At 46.9% G+C, this 15,839-nt stretch overlaps 1 protein-coding gene across 3 annotated transcripts in view; it reads right to left on the bottom strand.

Annotated features, from left to right (window-relative positions):
* Positions 1 to 15,839, bottom strand: part of TMEM234 (transmembrane protein 234) — a 60,085-nt gene that overhangs the window by 29,332 nt on the left and 14,914 nt on the right. The gene's annotated exons all lie outside the window — the stretch shown is intronic.

Genomic DNA, 15,839 nt, shown 5'->3' with positions numbered 1-15,839 from the left:
AAAAAAATTACATGCCAAATGTGGCATGTCAGGGGGTCACCAGTACATAAAGCGGAAGTTCCATTTTTGCGTGGAACTCCGCGTTAAATAGGAACTTTAGCCAGGTTCCAAAAAATTTAAAGTCAGCAGCTACAAAAAAGTATATTTTATTGTTGGTGCAATACAATCTAAGATAGGTACTTTGTTAGTTGTGGTGGCTCTGTTGGGGTAGTGGGACCTGAAAGGCAAAGGTTAACGCTGCTGGACAGGTTTTCCCATGCTTTTTAGGTAAACGCTGCCCCCCCTCTTGTTTACATCATATACAGTAAACAAGGGGCTCCCTGAATCCTGGGGAATCTGGGAAGTCAAGATGTAGCTGTCACTCTGCTACTCCGAGCCCCTTGTGGGAACCTAGTCAGGGTCCGCGAAGGGCTAGGATTTTTATTGAGTTTTCTGGATTATTGCTACCAATTATGGATTTACTGCGAAAAATGGACTCTTGCCTTTACAAAGGAATTTTATTGGACTTTACCACCTAAACAAGGTATGACTACCTCATGGGGCACTTTCAAAGGGGCAATTATAGAACAAACTTTGTCAGGGAAATGTATTGGAGATGTTTGGTTGAACTGTACCTATGTTACCTTAAAGGGTAACTCCACTTTCGTGGGTGAAAAAAAAAATGGTAAACAAAAGAAAAAATAATATAGCGTATACAATTACAACACAAGTCTTTTCAATCTGCATCTCTGTAATTTTCTGAAAATGTAATGCAATATGGCTACCTGGAGGTGTTCTGTATACAGAATGTGTACAGAATGCCCCCCAGAAACAATCTCCTGCTTGTGTAATTGGCTCACCAATTTTCCCAGAAGTCTGCTCTAAGATACATGTCAGATTTCAGGCATCCCTACAACAAAAAATTCAAGTTAGACTTACCGGTAAGTTGTTTTCCAATAGTCTTTCAGGACAGCACCTGAGAGATCATGGCTCCTCCTCCCACAGGAAACACCTCAATCAATCAAATCTTTATCAGGAGGCCTCCACGTTGCTTCCATCAGTTGTTTGTAGAGAACCTCCAGCCCAGGCTGCAACACATAAGCGACATTTATATCACAGTATTACAGCAACAGAATAAAAGGGCGGGTTACTGCTGTCCTGAAAGACTATCGGAAAACAAGTTACCGGTAAGTCTAACTTGAATTTTCCCAAAACTTCTTTCAGGACAGCACCCGAGAGGATAATCGAGACTTACCCCATTTAGGGTGGGACAACAGCCTCTAAGACTTTCCTTCGGAAAGCCTGGTCCCCAGCCGTCAGGAGGTCTAACCTATAATGACGGGCAAAGGTTGTCAGAATCGTCCATGTAGCTGCCTTACAGATTTGTTTGGGAGTTGCACCAGCTTTTTCTGCCCAACTCACCGCCAAAGCTCTTGTAGAATGAGCCCCAATACCAACTGGACTTTCCTGGCCTGTAAGGGAATAGGCCTCTGAGATAGCCATTCTCAACCATCTGGCAATGGTTCCTCTGGTAGCTTGTCTTCCTTTTTTACTACGAGCAAATGAACAATTAATGTGTCTGAACACCTAAAGTCCTTAGTGGCTTCCAGGTAACTTAAGACTGCTTTTTTAACATCCAAGGTATCAAATTCTTCTTTCTTCTTACCCAATGGATTAAAGCAAAACATAGAATCATCACCTGAGCTCGATTTTGGACCGAATCGACCTTCGGCAAAAAATTAGGATCCGTCTTCAGAACAATTCGGTCTGAAAAAATAGAAAAAAAAATGGCTCCCTGATTGACAAGGCTTACAGCTCACTAATTCTTCGAGCTGTCATTATAGCCACTAAAAAAACTGTTTTCAAAAGTAAAAGTTCCCTGGTCAGGGCCTGTAGAACAACTGATAAATCCCACTTTGGACAGCTTCTGATCACTACCGGTCTGTACCGGGTGAGGGTATTAAATAATCTGATCACATGGGGTTCTGATGAGAGATTTTTTCAAAAATACCCCCAGTGCGGCAACTTTAGGGTACTGAGAGCCAGGCCCTTGTCTGCTCCTTCTTGCAGGAACTCCAGGATAGAAATAATATCTTTTAAAGATCTGCCGGATGCAGTGCACCAGGAGTTGAAAACTTTCCAGACTTTGGAATAAATTTCTCTGGTAATACTCTTTCTGCTAGATAGGAGGGTAGCAACCAACCTAACCGAAAATCCCTTTCTGCTCAAAAGCTGCTCCTCAGAAGCTGAGGTGTGAGTTTTAGCTTTGCTACCTCCTGATAAAGCAGGGGACCTTGTATCAGCAGGTCTTGTCTCAACGGAAGGTGCCAATATGGTTCGAGTTGCATCTGTAGAAGGGATGAAAACCAAGCCCTCTTGGGCCAGAAGGGAGTGATAAGGATTACTGTCGTATCCTCTTTCCGGATTTTAGTTATGACCTGAGGGATAAGCTGAAAAGGGGGAAAGGCGTAGCAGAGGTGACATTTCCAACTGCGCCAGAGCATCTACCCACCAGGGATGACTCGTTTTTTTCAGGGAGAAGAAGAAAGACGCCTGTGTATTTTCCTGAGTCGCAAACAGATCCACTCTTAGCTGCCCCAATTTCTTCATGATCATATGGAAGATATCTGGGTTCAATCACCACTCCGCTTTGTATACCTGGTTTCTGCTGAGGAAATCCGCTACCCTGTTTAGAGTCCCCTTTAGGTAGACCGCAGACAAGGATAGGATATGGAGCTCTGCCCATCTTAGAATGCTTCCTGCTAGGCACTGAAGAACTCTGGTTCATATGTCTTTTTATGTAGACCACCGCCGTGGCGTTGTCTGACAGGATCTGCATATGCAGCCCCTGAACTTCTTCAGCAAACGTCAGTAAGGTCATTTCTATTGCCTTTAGTTCCCTCCAATTTGAGGACCTTACTGCTTCTCTTGTGGACCACGAGCCCTGAGCCCATCGACTGCTCATGTAAGCCCCCCAACCCCAGGAGCTGGCATCCGTTGTTAATCTTACTTGGGTTGGGAAAGACCATAACAGACCTGATGAATACCTTGTCTGGTTATTCCACCACCAAAGACTCCTTTTCAACGTGGTGGGGACCTTCACTAGTGAGTCCAGTGAATCTTGTCTGAAGTGGAGCCTTGCCCACTAAATTGCCAGTGTGGAAGAGGTCAGGGTTCCCAACGCTGACATGATCTTCCTGATGGACAGGAGCTGACTGGATTATAACAACGACACCACTTTCACCAACTTTTTCTGTTCTTCTTCTGGAAGAAAAATCTTTTGCGCCACTGAGTTAATACGGAAACCCAAGAATAACACCTCCAGCGAGGGAATCATATTCGACTTTTGAAGGTTCAAGATCCATCCTATGGATTCTAGGTGAGCACGAGCTCTGACCAAGTTCTTCTGAAGCACTTCTCTGGTTTGAGCAAAAAACAGCAGGTCATCCAGATAAGGAATCACTTAACCCCTTCCCGCCGACCGTACGCACATCTGCGTACTCGGCTTTTGGGGGTTATACCGGGATGATGCCCGCTGCTGCAGGCATCATCCCGGTACCGTTGTTTCGAGCGGGCAATCGGCTATCCGTATATAACAACCAATGCGGCTAAAAGCCGCTCGGCTGTTATACCGGAGGAGCGGGAGGGGATGCCCCCCCCTCCCGCCGCTCTTACCGGGCCTCCAGTGCGATCGGGAGGCCCGGTGTCCAATCGGCTGCCTCCGGCGGCTGTGGGCGGGCTGGAACGAAGCTGTGGGCAGCTTCGTTCCAGCCTTCTCAATGTAAACGCGGAAGCGACGTCATGACGTCACTTCCCGTTTACTCGGCTGCCAATGGCGCCGAATTTAAAAAAATACACAGTATTCAGAATCGCCGTTTTTGGCGATCTGAATACTTTGAAGTGCAGAGGAGGGATCGGGGGTCTAAAAGACCCCCGATCCCTCCATAAAAAGTACCTGTCACCACCTATTACTGTCACAAGGGATGTTTGTGACAGCAATAAAAGTAAAAAAAAAAAACTTTTTTTTTTTTTTTAAACACAATTTATAAGTATGAAAATAAATTAAAAAAAAAAAAAATTTTTAAAGCGCCCCCGTCCCCGCGAGCTCGCGCAGCAAAGAAAACGCATACAGAAGTCCCGCCCGCATATGTAAACGGTATTCAAATCACACATGTGAGGTATCGCCGCGATCGTCAGAGCGAGAGCAATAATTCTAGCCCTAGACCTCCTCTGTAACTCTAACCTGGTAACCGTAAAAAAAAAATTTAAATCGTTGCTTATGGAAATTCATACCATAGTTTGTCGCCATTCCACGAGTGCGTGCAATTATAAAGCATGACATGTTTGGTATCTATTTACTCGGCGTAACATCATCTTTCACATTATACAAAAAAATTGGGGTAACGTTACTGTTTGGATTTTTTAAAATTCGTGGAAGTGTCCCTTTTCCAAAAATTTGCGTTTAAAACACCGCTGCACAAATACCGCGTGATATAAAATATTGCAACAATCTCCATTTTATTCTCTAGATTCTCTGCTAAAAATATATATATAATGTTTGGGTGTTCTAAGTAATTTTCTAGCAAAAAATATGGATTTTAACTTGTAAAGACCAAATTTCAAAAATAGGCTTAGTCATGAAAGGGTTAAATTCCTTCTAGACGCAAAGGTGTCAATGCTTCGGCCATTACCTTCGTGAACACTCTTGAGGATTGCTCTGAACTGCCGGTGTACCACCTACTTCCCTACTTTCTATGCCAACCTCAAATATTTCTGGGACCTGGCGGCAATGGGTATGTGGAGGTAGGCATCCTGTAAATCTATTGACGCCATGTAGCACCCTTGGTTCAGGAGGTTTTTTACTGAGAAAATGGAATCCATCCAAAATCTTCTGTACTCTAGCGATCGCTTTAGCATCTTGAGATTTAGGATGGGACGGAACTTTCCTGAGGGTTTATGAACGAGGAATAGGTGCGAGTAGAAACCCTGGAAGAATGGAAGAACTCCCCTGTAGGGACCAGAACAATGACTCTCTGGGATTTCAGTTCCTGGATTAGGGACTTCATGGCGAGAGCCTTGTCTGGATCCCTTGGGGCGTTTGTCACCAAGAATCATTTTGGAGGTTCTTCCGTGAATTTGATCACGTATCCCTGGGAGAGCATGTTTACAATAAACTGGTTTGATGTAATGCCTGTCCACTGTGGAAGAAACTCCTGGAGTCTTCCCCTGACCGGGAGGGAGGAGTCACTGCGGTTTTCCAGAAGTCGCAGGAGGATTCAAGAGCCCTCCACTCCTACCTTTGGGCTTCTGGAAAATAGGATTTTTTAAAACAGCTTACTTGTAAAATGCTTTTCTTTCGAAGGACATCACGGGACACAGAGCCACAGTAATTACTGATGGGTTATATAGGTATCACTGGTGATTGGACACTGGCACACCCTATCAGGAAGTTCAACCCCCTATATAATCCCTCCCCCTTGCAGGGATACCTCAGTTTTGTAGCCAAGCAATATAAGTGTATTAGAAGAGGGGCGGGACCTCTGTGTCCCGTGATGTCCTTCGAAAGAAAAGGATTTTACAGGTAAGCTGTTTTAAAAAATCCTATTTTCTTTCTCGAACATCACGGGACACAGAGCCACAGTAATTACTGATGGGATGTCCCAGAGCAATGCTACCTGAGGGGGGGGGACCACGACCAAGTAGGGTGCAATCAGACCTGAGGACCCTGTACCGCTGCCTGCAGCACACTACGCCCAAAGCTGATATCCTCATGCCTTCTCACATCCACCCGATAGAATCTGGTGAATGTATGAACTGAAGACCAGGTTGCGGCCTTGCAGATTTGAGTCATAGAGGCCCGGTGATGCACTGCCCAAGAAGCACCAATAGCCCTTGTGGAATGTGCCCTGATCTGAAACGGAGGGATCTTCTGTTTCAAACCGTAAGCTTGAATGATCAACTGTCGAATCCATTTAGAAATGGTAGCTTTTGACGCTGCCTGTCCTCTATTGGGACCCTCTGGCAGCACAAACAAAACATCCGTCTTGCGGATCTGAGCAGTTGCTCCTAGATAGGCCTTAACTGCTCTTACTACATCCAACGAATGTAGAGATCTCTCTTCCGGAGAACAGGGATCTGGAAAAAAGGAAGGTAGGACAATGTCTTGGTTTAAATGAAAATCAGAAACCACCTTCGGTAAAAAACTAGGATGAGGGCATAGTACCACTCTATCCTTGTGTATAATCAAATAAGGCTCCTTACAGGAAAGAGCTGCTAATTCTGATACTCTTCTACCAGAAAAATTAACTTCCTTGTCAACAAGACCAAAGGAATCTGACTTATTGGTTCAAAAGGCTGTTTCTGTAACACAGCCAGGACCAAGTTCAAGTCCCAGGGGTTTAGGGGCACTTTAACCGGAGGATTAAGACGCATCACCCCCTGCATAAAGTTTCGGACCAAAGAATGCGAAGCAAGTGGCCGCTGAAATAATACTGATAAAGCAGAGACCTGGCCCTTGATGGTACTCAAGGCCAGCTTCATCTCTAATCCTAATTGTAGAAAATCAAGAATTCTACCTATGACATATTTCCTGGGATGCCAACCCCTGGATTCACACCAGGTTATATAAGCTTTCCAGACTCTATGATAAATCATCCTGGAAGCTGGCTTCCTTGCATTAATCAAGGTAGATATGACAGGACCTGAGAGCCCACGACTCTTCAGAACGTGGGTCTCAATAGCCAAACCGTCAAATTTAGCGTTTGTAAGGCAGGATGGAACACTGGACCTTGAGATAACAGGTCTGGGCGTACTGGTAGTGTCCACGGGGAACCTACTGTCATCCTTACTATTTCTGCATACCAAGTCCTTCTGGTCCAAGCGGGGGCCACCAGAAGTACCGACTTCCTTTCCTGCCTGATCCTGCAAAGGAGTCGTGGTAATAGCAGAATAGGCAGGAATGCGTAAATCAGTGAGAACCGATGCCACGGAATCACCAACGCATCCGTCCCGCATGCAAGAGGATCTTTTGTCCTTGCCACAAATCTGTCTATCTTTTTGTTGAATCGGGATGCAAAGAGATCTACATCTGGAACCCCCCATCTTTGGCATATGGCCCAAAAGACGTCGGGATGCAGAGACCATTCCCCTGGAAGTAACTGCTGGCGACTTAGATAGTCCGCCTGCCAATTCTCTATTCCCGGGATGAAAACTGCCGATATGCATGGCACATGCATCTCTGCCCAGGCTAAGATCTGGTTCACCTCCTTTTGAGCAGCTCGGCTCCGGGTGCCTCCCTGATGATTGACATAAGCCACTGCTGTGGCATTGTCGGACTGGATCCTGACCGGACAACCCTGTAGCCTGATAGTCCAGGCTTTTAGAGCTAGATGTATCGCCCGGATCTCCGGAATGTTGATGGGTAAGGTCCTCTCTGTCTTGGACCATACCCCTTGGACCGCAGCCTGTTCCAGAACTGCTCCCCAACCTGACAGACTGGCATCTGTTGTTGCCACCGTCCAGGTAACCGGTAGAAAGGATTTCCCCTTCTGCAGGTTTTCGGGTATGAGCCACCAATTGAGGCTCTGACGCACCGCATGCGACAGGTGCATCGGAAAGTCTAATGCCTGAACTTTCTTGTTCCAGGTCGACAGAATACTGTGTTGCAGCATTCTTGAGTGAAACTGAGCATAGGGAACTGCTTCGAATGAAGACACCATCTTCCCTAGTAGCCTCATACAAAGGCGGACTGAGGGACCCTTCTTGGTCCTTACTGCCAGAATCAGCTCTCTTAAAGCAGCGATCTTTGCCTGGGGTAGAAATATTTTCTCCTGGCTTGTATCTATAATCAGACCTAAATACTCCAGTCTTCTTACTGGTTTTAGGAAAGACTTTTCTAAGTTGAGGATCCAACCCAGGTGTTCTAGATACCTGACTGTGGTCCTCAAGTTTCCATTCAAAGAGGCTACTGACCGGTCTATCAAGAGCAGGTCGTCTAGGTATGCTATGACAGCTATACCCTGAGCCCTTAATCTGGCCAGAGGAGGAGCCAAGATCTTTGTGAACACTCGAGGTGCAGTGGCTATCCCGAAAGGCAGAGCCACAAACTGGAAATGGCGCCCTCCTACCTCGAAGCGCAGAAACTTCTGATGAGCAGGAAAAATGGGCACATGCAGATATGCATCTCTGATGTCTATTGATGCCAGAAATTCTCCTCCCTGCAGGGTGGGAACTACTGTTCGAATTGATTCCATGCGGAAGGATTGAATCCTTAGGAATCGGTTCAGATCCCTTAAGTCCAGAATGGGTCTGACATCCCCATTTGGCTTTTGGACCGTAAAAAGGTTGGAATAGAAGCCCAATCCCTGGTCCTTTGCGGGAACTATCATAATGACCTCCTGCGACAAAAGTCGCTCTAACGCTAGAAGGAGCGACTGCTTTTTCTCTGGGTCTCCGGGAACACTTGATCTGAGGAACCGAGGAGAGGGGAATTCCTGAAACTCCAGCTTGTACCCTAAGGTTACCGTAGAGATTACCCATCTGTCCTGGAAGTCCTCCTGCCAGAGCTCTGAGAACTGTCGCAGTCTTCCCCCCACTCGAGTGAGCGGGGGCGCCCCCTCATGCAGAGGTCTTAGTGTTTTGCCTAGTAGGCTTCTTTCCCCAGGACTTCTTTTGTCCCAGGGGTTGACTCTTGTCTCTGGACCCCGATGGAGGCGGCCGTCGAGACTGCCTGGAGGCTGAAGCCCCCGGCGCTGGGGAAAGAGTCCGTTTGAAAGAGGGACGCTTACTCTTCTTCTTGACAGGTAAGAGAGTGCTTTTCCCACAAGAGATTCTCTTGATATAGTTATCCAAGTCCTCTCCAAACAACCTTGCACCACGAAATGGAAACCCAGCCAGTAGCTTCTTACATGGTGCTTCGGCTGACCAATTTTTCAACCATAGGATTCTACATATATGCACCAACCCCAGTGAAAGACGGGAGGTTTGCACGATAGAATCTCTAATGGCGTCAACCACAAAGCATAAGGCCGCTGGAAGGTTAGCAAACCCCTGGGCCTGCTGTTCAGGTAATACTTTGATGACCTGCTTAACATGGTCTCTTAAGTATTGACAGACTCCAATAGCTGCTACTGCAGGTTGGGCCACTGATCCTGCTAAGGAGAAAACATCCTTCAATAGGGATTCCATCCTTTTATCTACAGGATCCCTGAGCATCTGAGCATTGTCTACAGGACAAGTCAGGCTATTATTTACGGAGGAAATGGCGGCATCAATAGCCGGTATTCCCCACATTTTAATAAACTTTTCTTCCATCGGATAAAGTGTTGAAAACTTTCTCGGCGGAAAAAAACGTTTGTCTGGGTGATCCCACTCAGAATAAATGAGCTTTTCAAGTAAAGAATGAACAGGAAAAGCATGTGCTGCTTGGAAAGGTTTCAGTGACCCCAAAGCAGAAGAGGATTCTTTAGCAGTTTCAGGTATGGGCAACTTAAATGTGGAGCGGACCAATCCAGTGAGGATCTGCACTAAGACTTTCTCCTCTTGGGAAGTCGCAGAGGGTCCCTCTCCACCTGAATCCTCCGAAGAGGAATCATCCATCCCATCCCGATCCTCTGAAAGGGATTCATCTCCTTTATCCCAGAGCTCCTCTGTCTGAGGGCCCTGGGGAACAGAGGAAAGCCTAGTGCGTTTTCTTCCACTGAGTGAAGACGTAATCACGGCCATTAATCTTTCCTCTAGACCATTAATGGTTGAGGAAAAAACCTCTTGTGTAATATATACAGGGGCTGAAGTGCCAGAAGCAGGTGTAGCCCCTGACCCCGATGGCTCTCCCTGGTTAGGCTATGCAATTTTATTATCAGTTCACTGGATATGCCATCCCGGGCACCTATAGGCTATATGCTATTTTATATCAACATTACTTTGACCTTGACTTATCCAATATAATTATGTATTCTACTGTTTATACTTTTCCATCGAATTATGCCTATAATTTTGTGCCAATTATATATGTATGTCTGTATATACACATGAAATTCCTTTACTATATATTTACTTATATTAATAAAATTACAATGATAATCCTCCGCATTCCAAACTGCTTCATTTAAAGTCCCAAACTCCCTGTTATATATACCAGTATAGGATCTTAGGATATTCCCTTTGGAGCTCAGCACAGGACATCTTTACACGTCCATCACCTAAGACACTGGCGTAAAAACTGAGGTATCCCTGCAAGGGGGAGGGATTATATAGGGGGTTGAACTTCCTGATAGGGTGTGCCAGTGTCCAATCACCAGTGATACCTATATAACCCATCACTAATTACTGTGGCTCTGTGTCCCGTGATGTTCGAGAAAGAAAGACCATGGTTTCCTTTTGCTCTGTGTTTTTCCTTCCTGTTGACCTTTTTAAAGGCCAAAAAAAAAACGCTTACAGGTCTGCACCTGCTTCTTCTTGGCCGGAAATGATTTCTTTTTATCAGCTGTTTGGTCAAGAATGCACATACAGCAAATTCCCTGCAAAGGGAATGCTACACAGCCTGTTTTTTGATCCAACCTCCCCGGGCCAGGTTTTTAGCCATAAGGCCCTCCTAGCAGAGTTTGTTAATGCTGCGGACCGGGTTGACATGCGTATAGATTCTGCCGAGGCATCCACAATATATGATACTGCTGCAGATAAAGTTGTAAAGGAGTCCAAAATCTCCTGTTTCGGGGGAATCCACAGTAACATGGGCCTTCATCTGGTCTATCCAGTTTTCTAAATTCCTAGCAACGCATGTTGTTGCCATTGCTGGCTTCCGATTGTTTATCACTGCCAGGCTCTTAAGAAGCAGAGCCATCCTCTTATCCATGGGCTCCTTTAGTGTGCCCATATCTTCAAAGGAAAGGTCAGTCACTTTGAGACCTGTGAGAAGGCGGAATCCAGTTTTGGAACCTTGTTCCAGATAGAGTCAGGACTTTCCTCAAACGGGAATCTTCTCTTGTGAGCCAGAGAAAAAAATTGCTTCTTCTCAAGTTCCAGACATTTTTTTTATCAAGTCTGTGATTATTGAATGGACTTTGGGTCTCCCAAACCTGCGTACATGCGGTTGTGCAGGGAGAGCTCCTTCTTTTCCTCCTCTATCCCCAAGGTAGCATGGATTACTTGCAACCTCCTCCAACCTCTTCTAGTGACATCTTGTACATAGAGGCGGTATCTGCTTCATTTTCCTCCTCCTCTGAATCTGTTCGCCACAAATGGATGGAGACTCCTCCCTGACTAAATCTGAAATGCAATCTGTACAAAGAGATTTAGTCCAAGCTTTGCTTAATTTTTCTTTGCAGACAGGAACCCTTCTCTTGACTGTTAAACAGAGCTTTTGGCCTGGACAAAAAAAAAAAAAGGACCACGCTAAAAAGGCTGCTGCACAGCACAAGTAAAACACCCAGGTGCACTAGGAAAGAAAAACTTAAAAAGAAAAAGTGCTAACCCACTAGCCACTGCACGATACATTCCCAGGGAGAGCTCTCACTGGAGGGGGAGGGGGGGTGGAAAAAAAAAAAACCCACAGGAGAAAACGGCCCAGAGTAACAATAGGACACAGTCCCTTCCCTTGGCCTTGCTGGTGCCTTGGCTTGTCCCCTTATCCGCTGCATTGCCTTCCATAGCAGAGTTCACTGCGGTCGAGTGGTTTGCAGAGAAGATGGTTCCTGGATTCAAAAACGCGTTGATCCAGACCCGGAAGTTTAAGGAGGCACCAGGTGACCCTGCCCTCTCCGCCTGCGCTTGCAGGAGGAAATTACGCTGCGCGCCTGACCCGGAAGTGCTGCCTCTTCCTGTACACTGCACAGGATGTGGCCAGGGACTCTCCTCGGCCACCAAAACAATGGCAGCTGCTCAGACTTGCACCACCTCCATCCCGCAATGCAGGTGGCCTGCAGGGGACCAGAGCAAACCGCCCATCTGCAAGAAAAAAGGACAGCACTCCCAGGCAGTACAGGCTTTCCCTGAGCACGGAAGGGGGAGAGGGAGCCCACGGGACCATCCAGCAAGAGGCAAGTGGGAGGATCACTCTCCTAGAAAACTGAAAACTGACAGGTGAGGACCTTTCGTCTCCCAGGAAAGACCTGAAAGATGGCTCCCACCAGAGGTGTTCCTCCGCCTGGAGGAAACAAAAAAACTGATGGAAGCAACGTGGAGGAGGAGGAGGAGCCATGATCTCTTGGGTGCTGTCCTGAAAGACGCTTTGGGAAATGTCATTTTTGGTGAGCTACTTCCAATGGGAAATCACATCTAAAGGGATGCAGGCCCAGCAGCTTTCCTCATGACTACTGTATTTGTGTCCAGTGCTTAAGCAGCCAACCAGCTAAACAGTGATGTGTGTTGATTAATGCTAAGGACTCTCTGAAGTCGGGGGTCGGGGACACACTGGACGCCTTTGCTGCTCTTGCTGGGTGTCCAGTGTGTGTCCTGTCCCTTTAAGGGGGCTAGGGCGGCCTCCAGGCTCACCTGTCTCACACCTATCCATTCAATGCATGTGCTTCCACTGTGGAGACACTTATAAATTTAGTGTTAGGACTGCAAGTAATACAGGGTGCCTTGACGAGGCCTTGCAGCTTTCACATGCGTTTGCAAATGTGTGCTAACTAAACCCCTGCTTTTAACATACGGTTAGACAGGTAAATTTGGTTGGTCAGCAGACTGGTTGGTGAGTTGAGCTATGGAATTGTCCTTTTCTTGTATGTATATGCCCTCCATGTGCTCCTTACTGTGAAGGCCAGTTATGGGTGTGGGCGGTGACCAGTGTCTTGTTAACGTTTGTATATTTGGGTCGGGGACACACTGGACGCCTTTGCTGCTCTTGCTGGGTGTCCAGTGTGTGTCCTGTCCCTTTAAGGGGGCTAGGGCGGCCTCCAGGCTCACCTGTCTCACACCTATCCATTCAATGCATGTGCTTCCACTGTGGAGACACTTATAAATTTAGTGTTAGGACTGCAAGTAATACAGGGTGCCTTGACGAGGCCTTGCAGCTTTCACATGCGTTTGCAAATGTGTGCTAACTAAACCCCTGCTTTTAACATACGGTTAGACAGGTAAATTTGGTTGGTCAGCAGACTGGTTGGTGAGTTGAGCTATGGAATTGTCCTTTTCTTGTATGTATATGCCCTCCATGTGCTCCTTACTGTGAAGGCCAGTTATGGGTGTGGGCGGTGACCAGTGTCTTGTTAACGTTTGTATATTTGGGTCGGGGACACACTGGACGCCTTTGCTGCTCTTGCTGGGTGTCCAGTGTGTGTCCTGTCCCTTTAAGGGGGCTAGGGCGGCCTCCAGGCTCACCTGTCTCACACCTATCCATTCAATGCATGTGCTTCCACTGTGGAGACACTTATAAATTTAGTGTTAGGACTGCAAGTAATACAGGGTGCCTTGACGAGGCCTTGCAGCTTTCACATGCGTTTGCAAATGTGTGCTAACTAAACCCCTGCTTTTAACATACGGTTAGACAGGTAAATTTGGTTGGTCAGCAGACTGGTTGGTGAGTTGAGCTATGGAATTGTCCTTTTCTTGTATGTATATGCCCTCCATGTGCTCCTTACTGTGAAGGCCAGTTATGGGTGTGGGCGGTGACCAGTGTCTTGTTAACGTTTGTATATTTGGGTCGGGGACACACTGGACGCCTTTGCTGCTCTTGCTGGGTGTCCAGTGTGTGTCCTGTCCCTTTAAGGGGGCTAGGGCGGCCTCCAGGCTCACCTGTCTCACACCTATCCATTCAATGCATGTGCTTCCACTGTGGAGACACTTATAAATTTAGTGTTAGGACTGCAAGTAATACAGGGTGCCTTGACGAGGCCTTGCAGCTTTCACATGCGTTTGCAAATGTGTGCTAACTAAACCCCTGCTTTTAACATACGGTTAGACAGGTAAATTTGGTTGGTCAGCAGACTGGTTGGTGAGTTGAGCTATGGAATTGTCCTTTTCTTGTATGTATATGCCCTCCATGTGCTCCTTACTGTGAAGGCCAGTTATGGGTGTGGGCGGTGACCAGTGTCTTGTTAACGTTTGTATATTTGGGTCGGGGACACACTGGACGCCTTTGCTGCTCTTGCTGGGTGTCCAGTGTGTGTCCTGTCCCTTTAAGGGGGCTAGGGCGGCCTCCAGGCTCACCTGTCTCACACCTATCCATTCAATGCATGTGCTTCCACTGTGGAGACACTTATAAATTTAGTGTTAGGACTGCAAGTAATACAGGGTGCCTTGACGAGGCCTTGCAGCTTTCACATGCGTTTGCAAATGTGTGCTAACTAAACCCCTGCTTTTAACATACGGTTAGACAGGTAAATTTGGTTGGCCAGCAGACTGGTTGGTGAGTTGAGCTATGGAATTGTCCTTTTCTTGTATGTATATGCCCTCCATGTGCTCCTTACTGTGAAGGCCAGTTATGGGTGTGGGCGGTGACCAGTGTCTTGTTAACGTTTGTATATTTGGGTCGGGGACACACTGGACGCCTTTGCTGCTCTTGCTGGGTGTCCAGTGTGTGTCCTGTCCCTTTAAGGGGGCTAGGGCGGCCTCCAGGCTCACCTGTCTCACACCTATCCATTCAATGCATGTGCTTCCACTGTGGAGACACTTATAAATTTAGTGTTAGGACTGCAAGTAATACAGGGTGCCTTGACGAGGCCTTGCAGCTTTCACATGCGTTTGCAAATGTGTGCTAACTAAACCCCTGCTTTTAACATACGGTTAGACAGGTAAATTTGGTTGGTCAGCAGACTGGTTGGTGAGTTGAGCTATGGAATTGTCCTTTTCTTGTATGTATATGCCCTCCATGTGCTCCTTACTGTGAAGGCCAGTTATGGGTGTGGGCGGTGACCAGTGTCTTGTTAACGTTTGTATATTTGGGTCGGGGACACACTGGACGCCTTTGCTGCTCTTGCTGGGTGTCCAGTGTGTGTCCTGTCCCTTTAAGGGGGCTAGGGCGGCCTCCAGGCTCACCTGTCTCACACCTATCCATTCAATGCATGTGCTTCCACTGTGGAGACACTTATAAATTTAGTGTTAGGACTGCAAGTAATACAGGGTGCCTTGACGAGGCCTTGCAGCTTTCACATGCGTTTGCAAATGTGTGCTAACTAAACCCCTGCTTTTAACATACGGTTAGACAGGTAAATTTGGTTGGTCAGCAGACTGGTTGGTGAGTTGAGCTATGGAATTGTCCTTTTCTTGTATGTATATGCCCTCCATGTGCTCCTTACTGTGAAGGCCAGTTATGGGTGTGGGCGGTGACCAGTGTCTTGTTAACGTTTGTATATTTGGGTCGGGGACACACTGGACGCCTTTGCTGCTCTTGCTGGGTGTCCAGTGTGTGTCCTGTCCCTTTAAGGGGGCTAGGGCGGCCTCCAGGCTCACCTGTCTCACACCTATCCATTCAATGCATGTGCTTCCACTGTGGAGACACTTATAAATTTAGTGTTAGGACTGCAAGTAATACAGGGTGCCTTGACGAGGCCTTGCAGCTTTCACATGCGTTTGCAAATGTGTGCTAACTAAACCCCTGCTTTTAACATACGGTTAGACAGGTAAATTTGGTTGGTCAGCAGACTGGTTGGTGAGTTGAGCTATGGAATTGTCCTTTTCTTGTATGTATATGCCCTCCATGTGCTCCTTACTGTGAAGGCCAGTTATGGGTGTGGGCGGTGACCAGTGTCTTGTTAACGTTTGTATATTTGGGTCGGGGACACACTGGACGCCTTCGCTGCTCTTGCTGGGTGTCCAGTGTGTGTCCTGTCCCTTTAAGGGGGCTAGGGCGGCCTCCAGGCTCACCTGTCTCACACCTATCCATTCAATGCATGTGCTTCCACTGTGGAGACACTTATAAATTT

This window comes from Aquarana catesbeiana, linkage group LG02 (genome assembly GCF_042186555.1).
Source record: "Aquarana catesbeiana isolate 2022-GZ linkage group LG02, ASM4218655v1, whole genome shotgun sequence".
NCBI lineage: Eukaryota > Metazoa > Chordata > Amphibia > Anura > Ranidae > Aquarana > Aquarana catesbeiana.
This window is presented reverse-complemented; position numbering and strand designations above follow the sequence as displayed.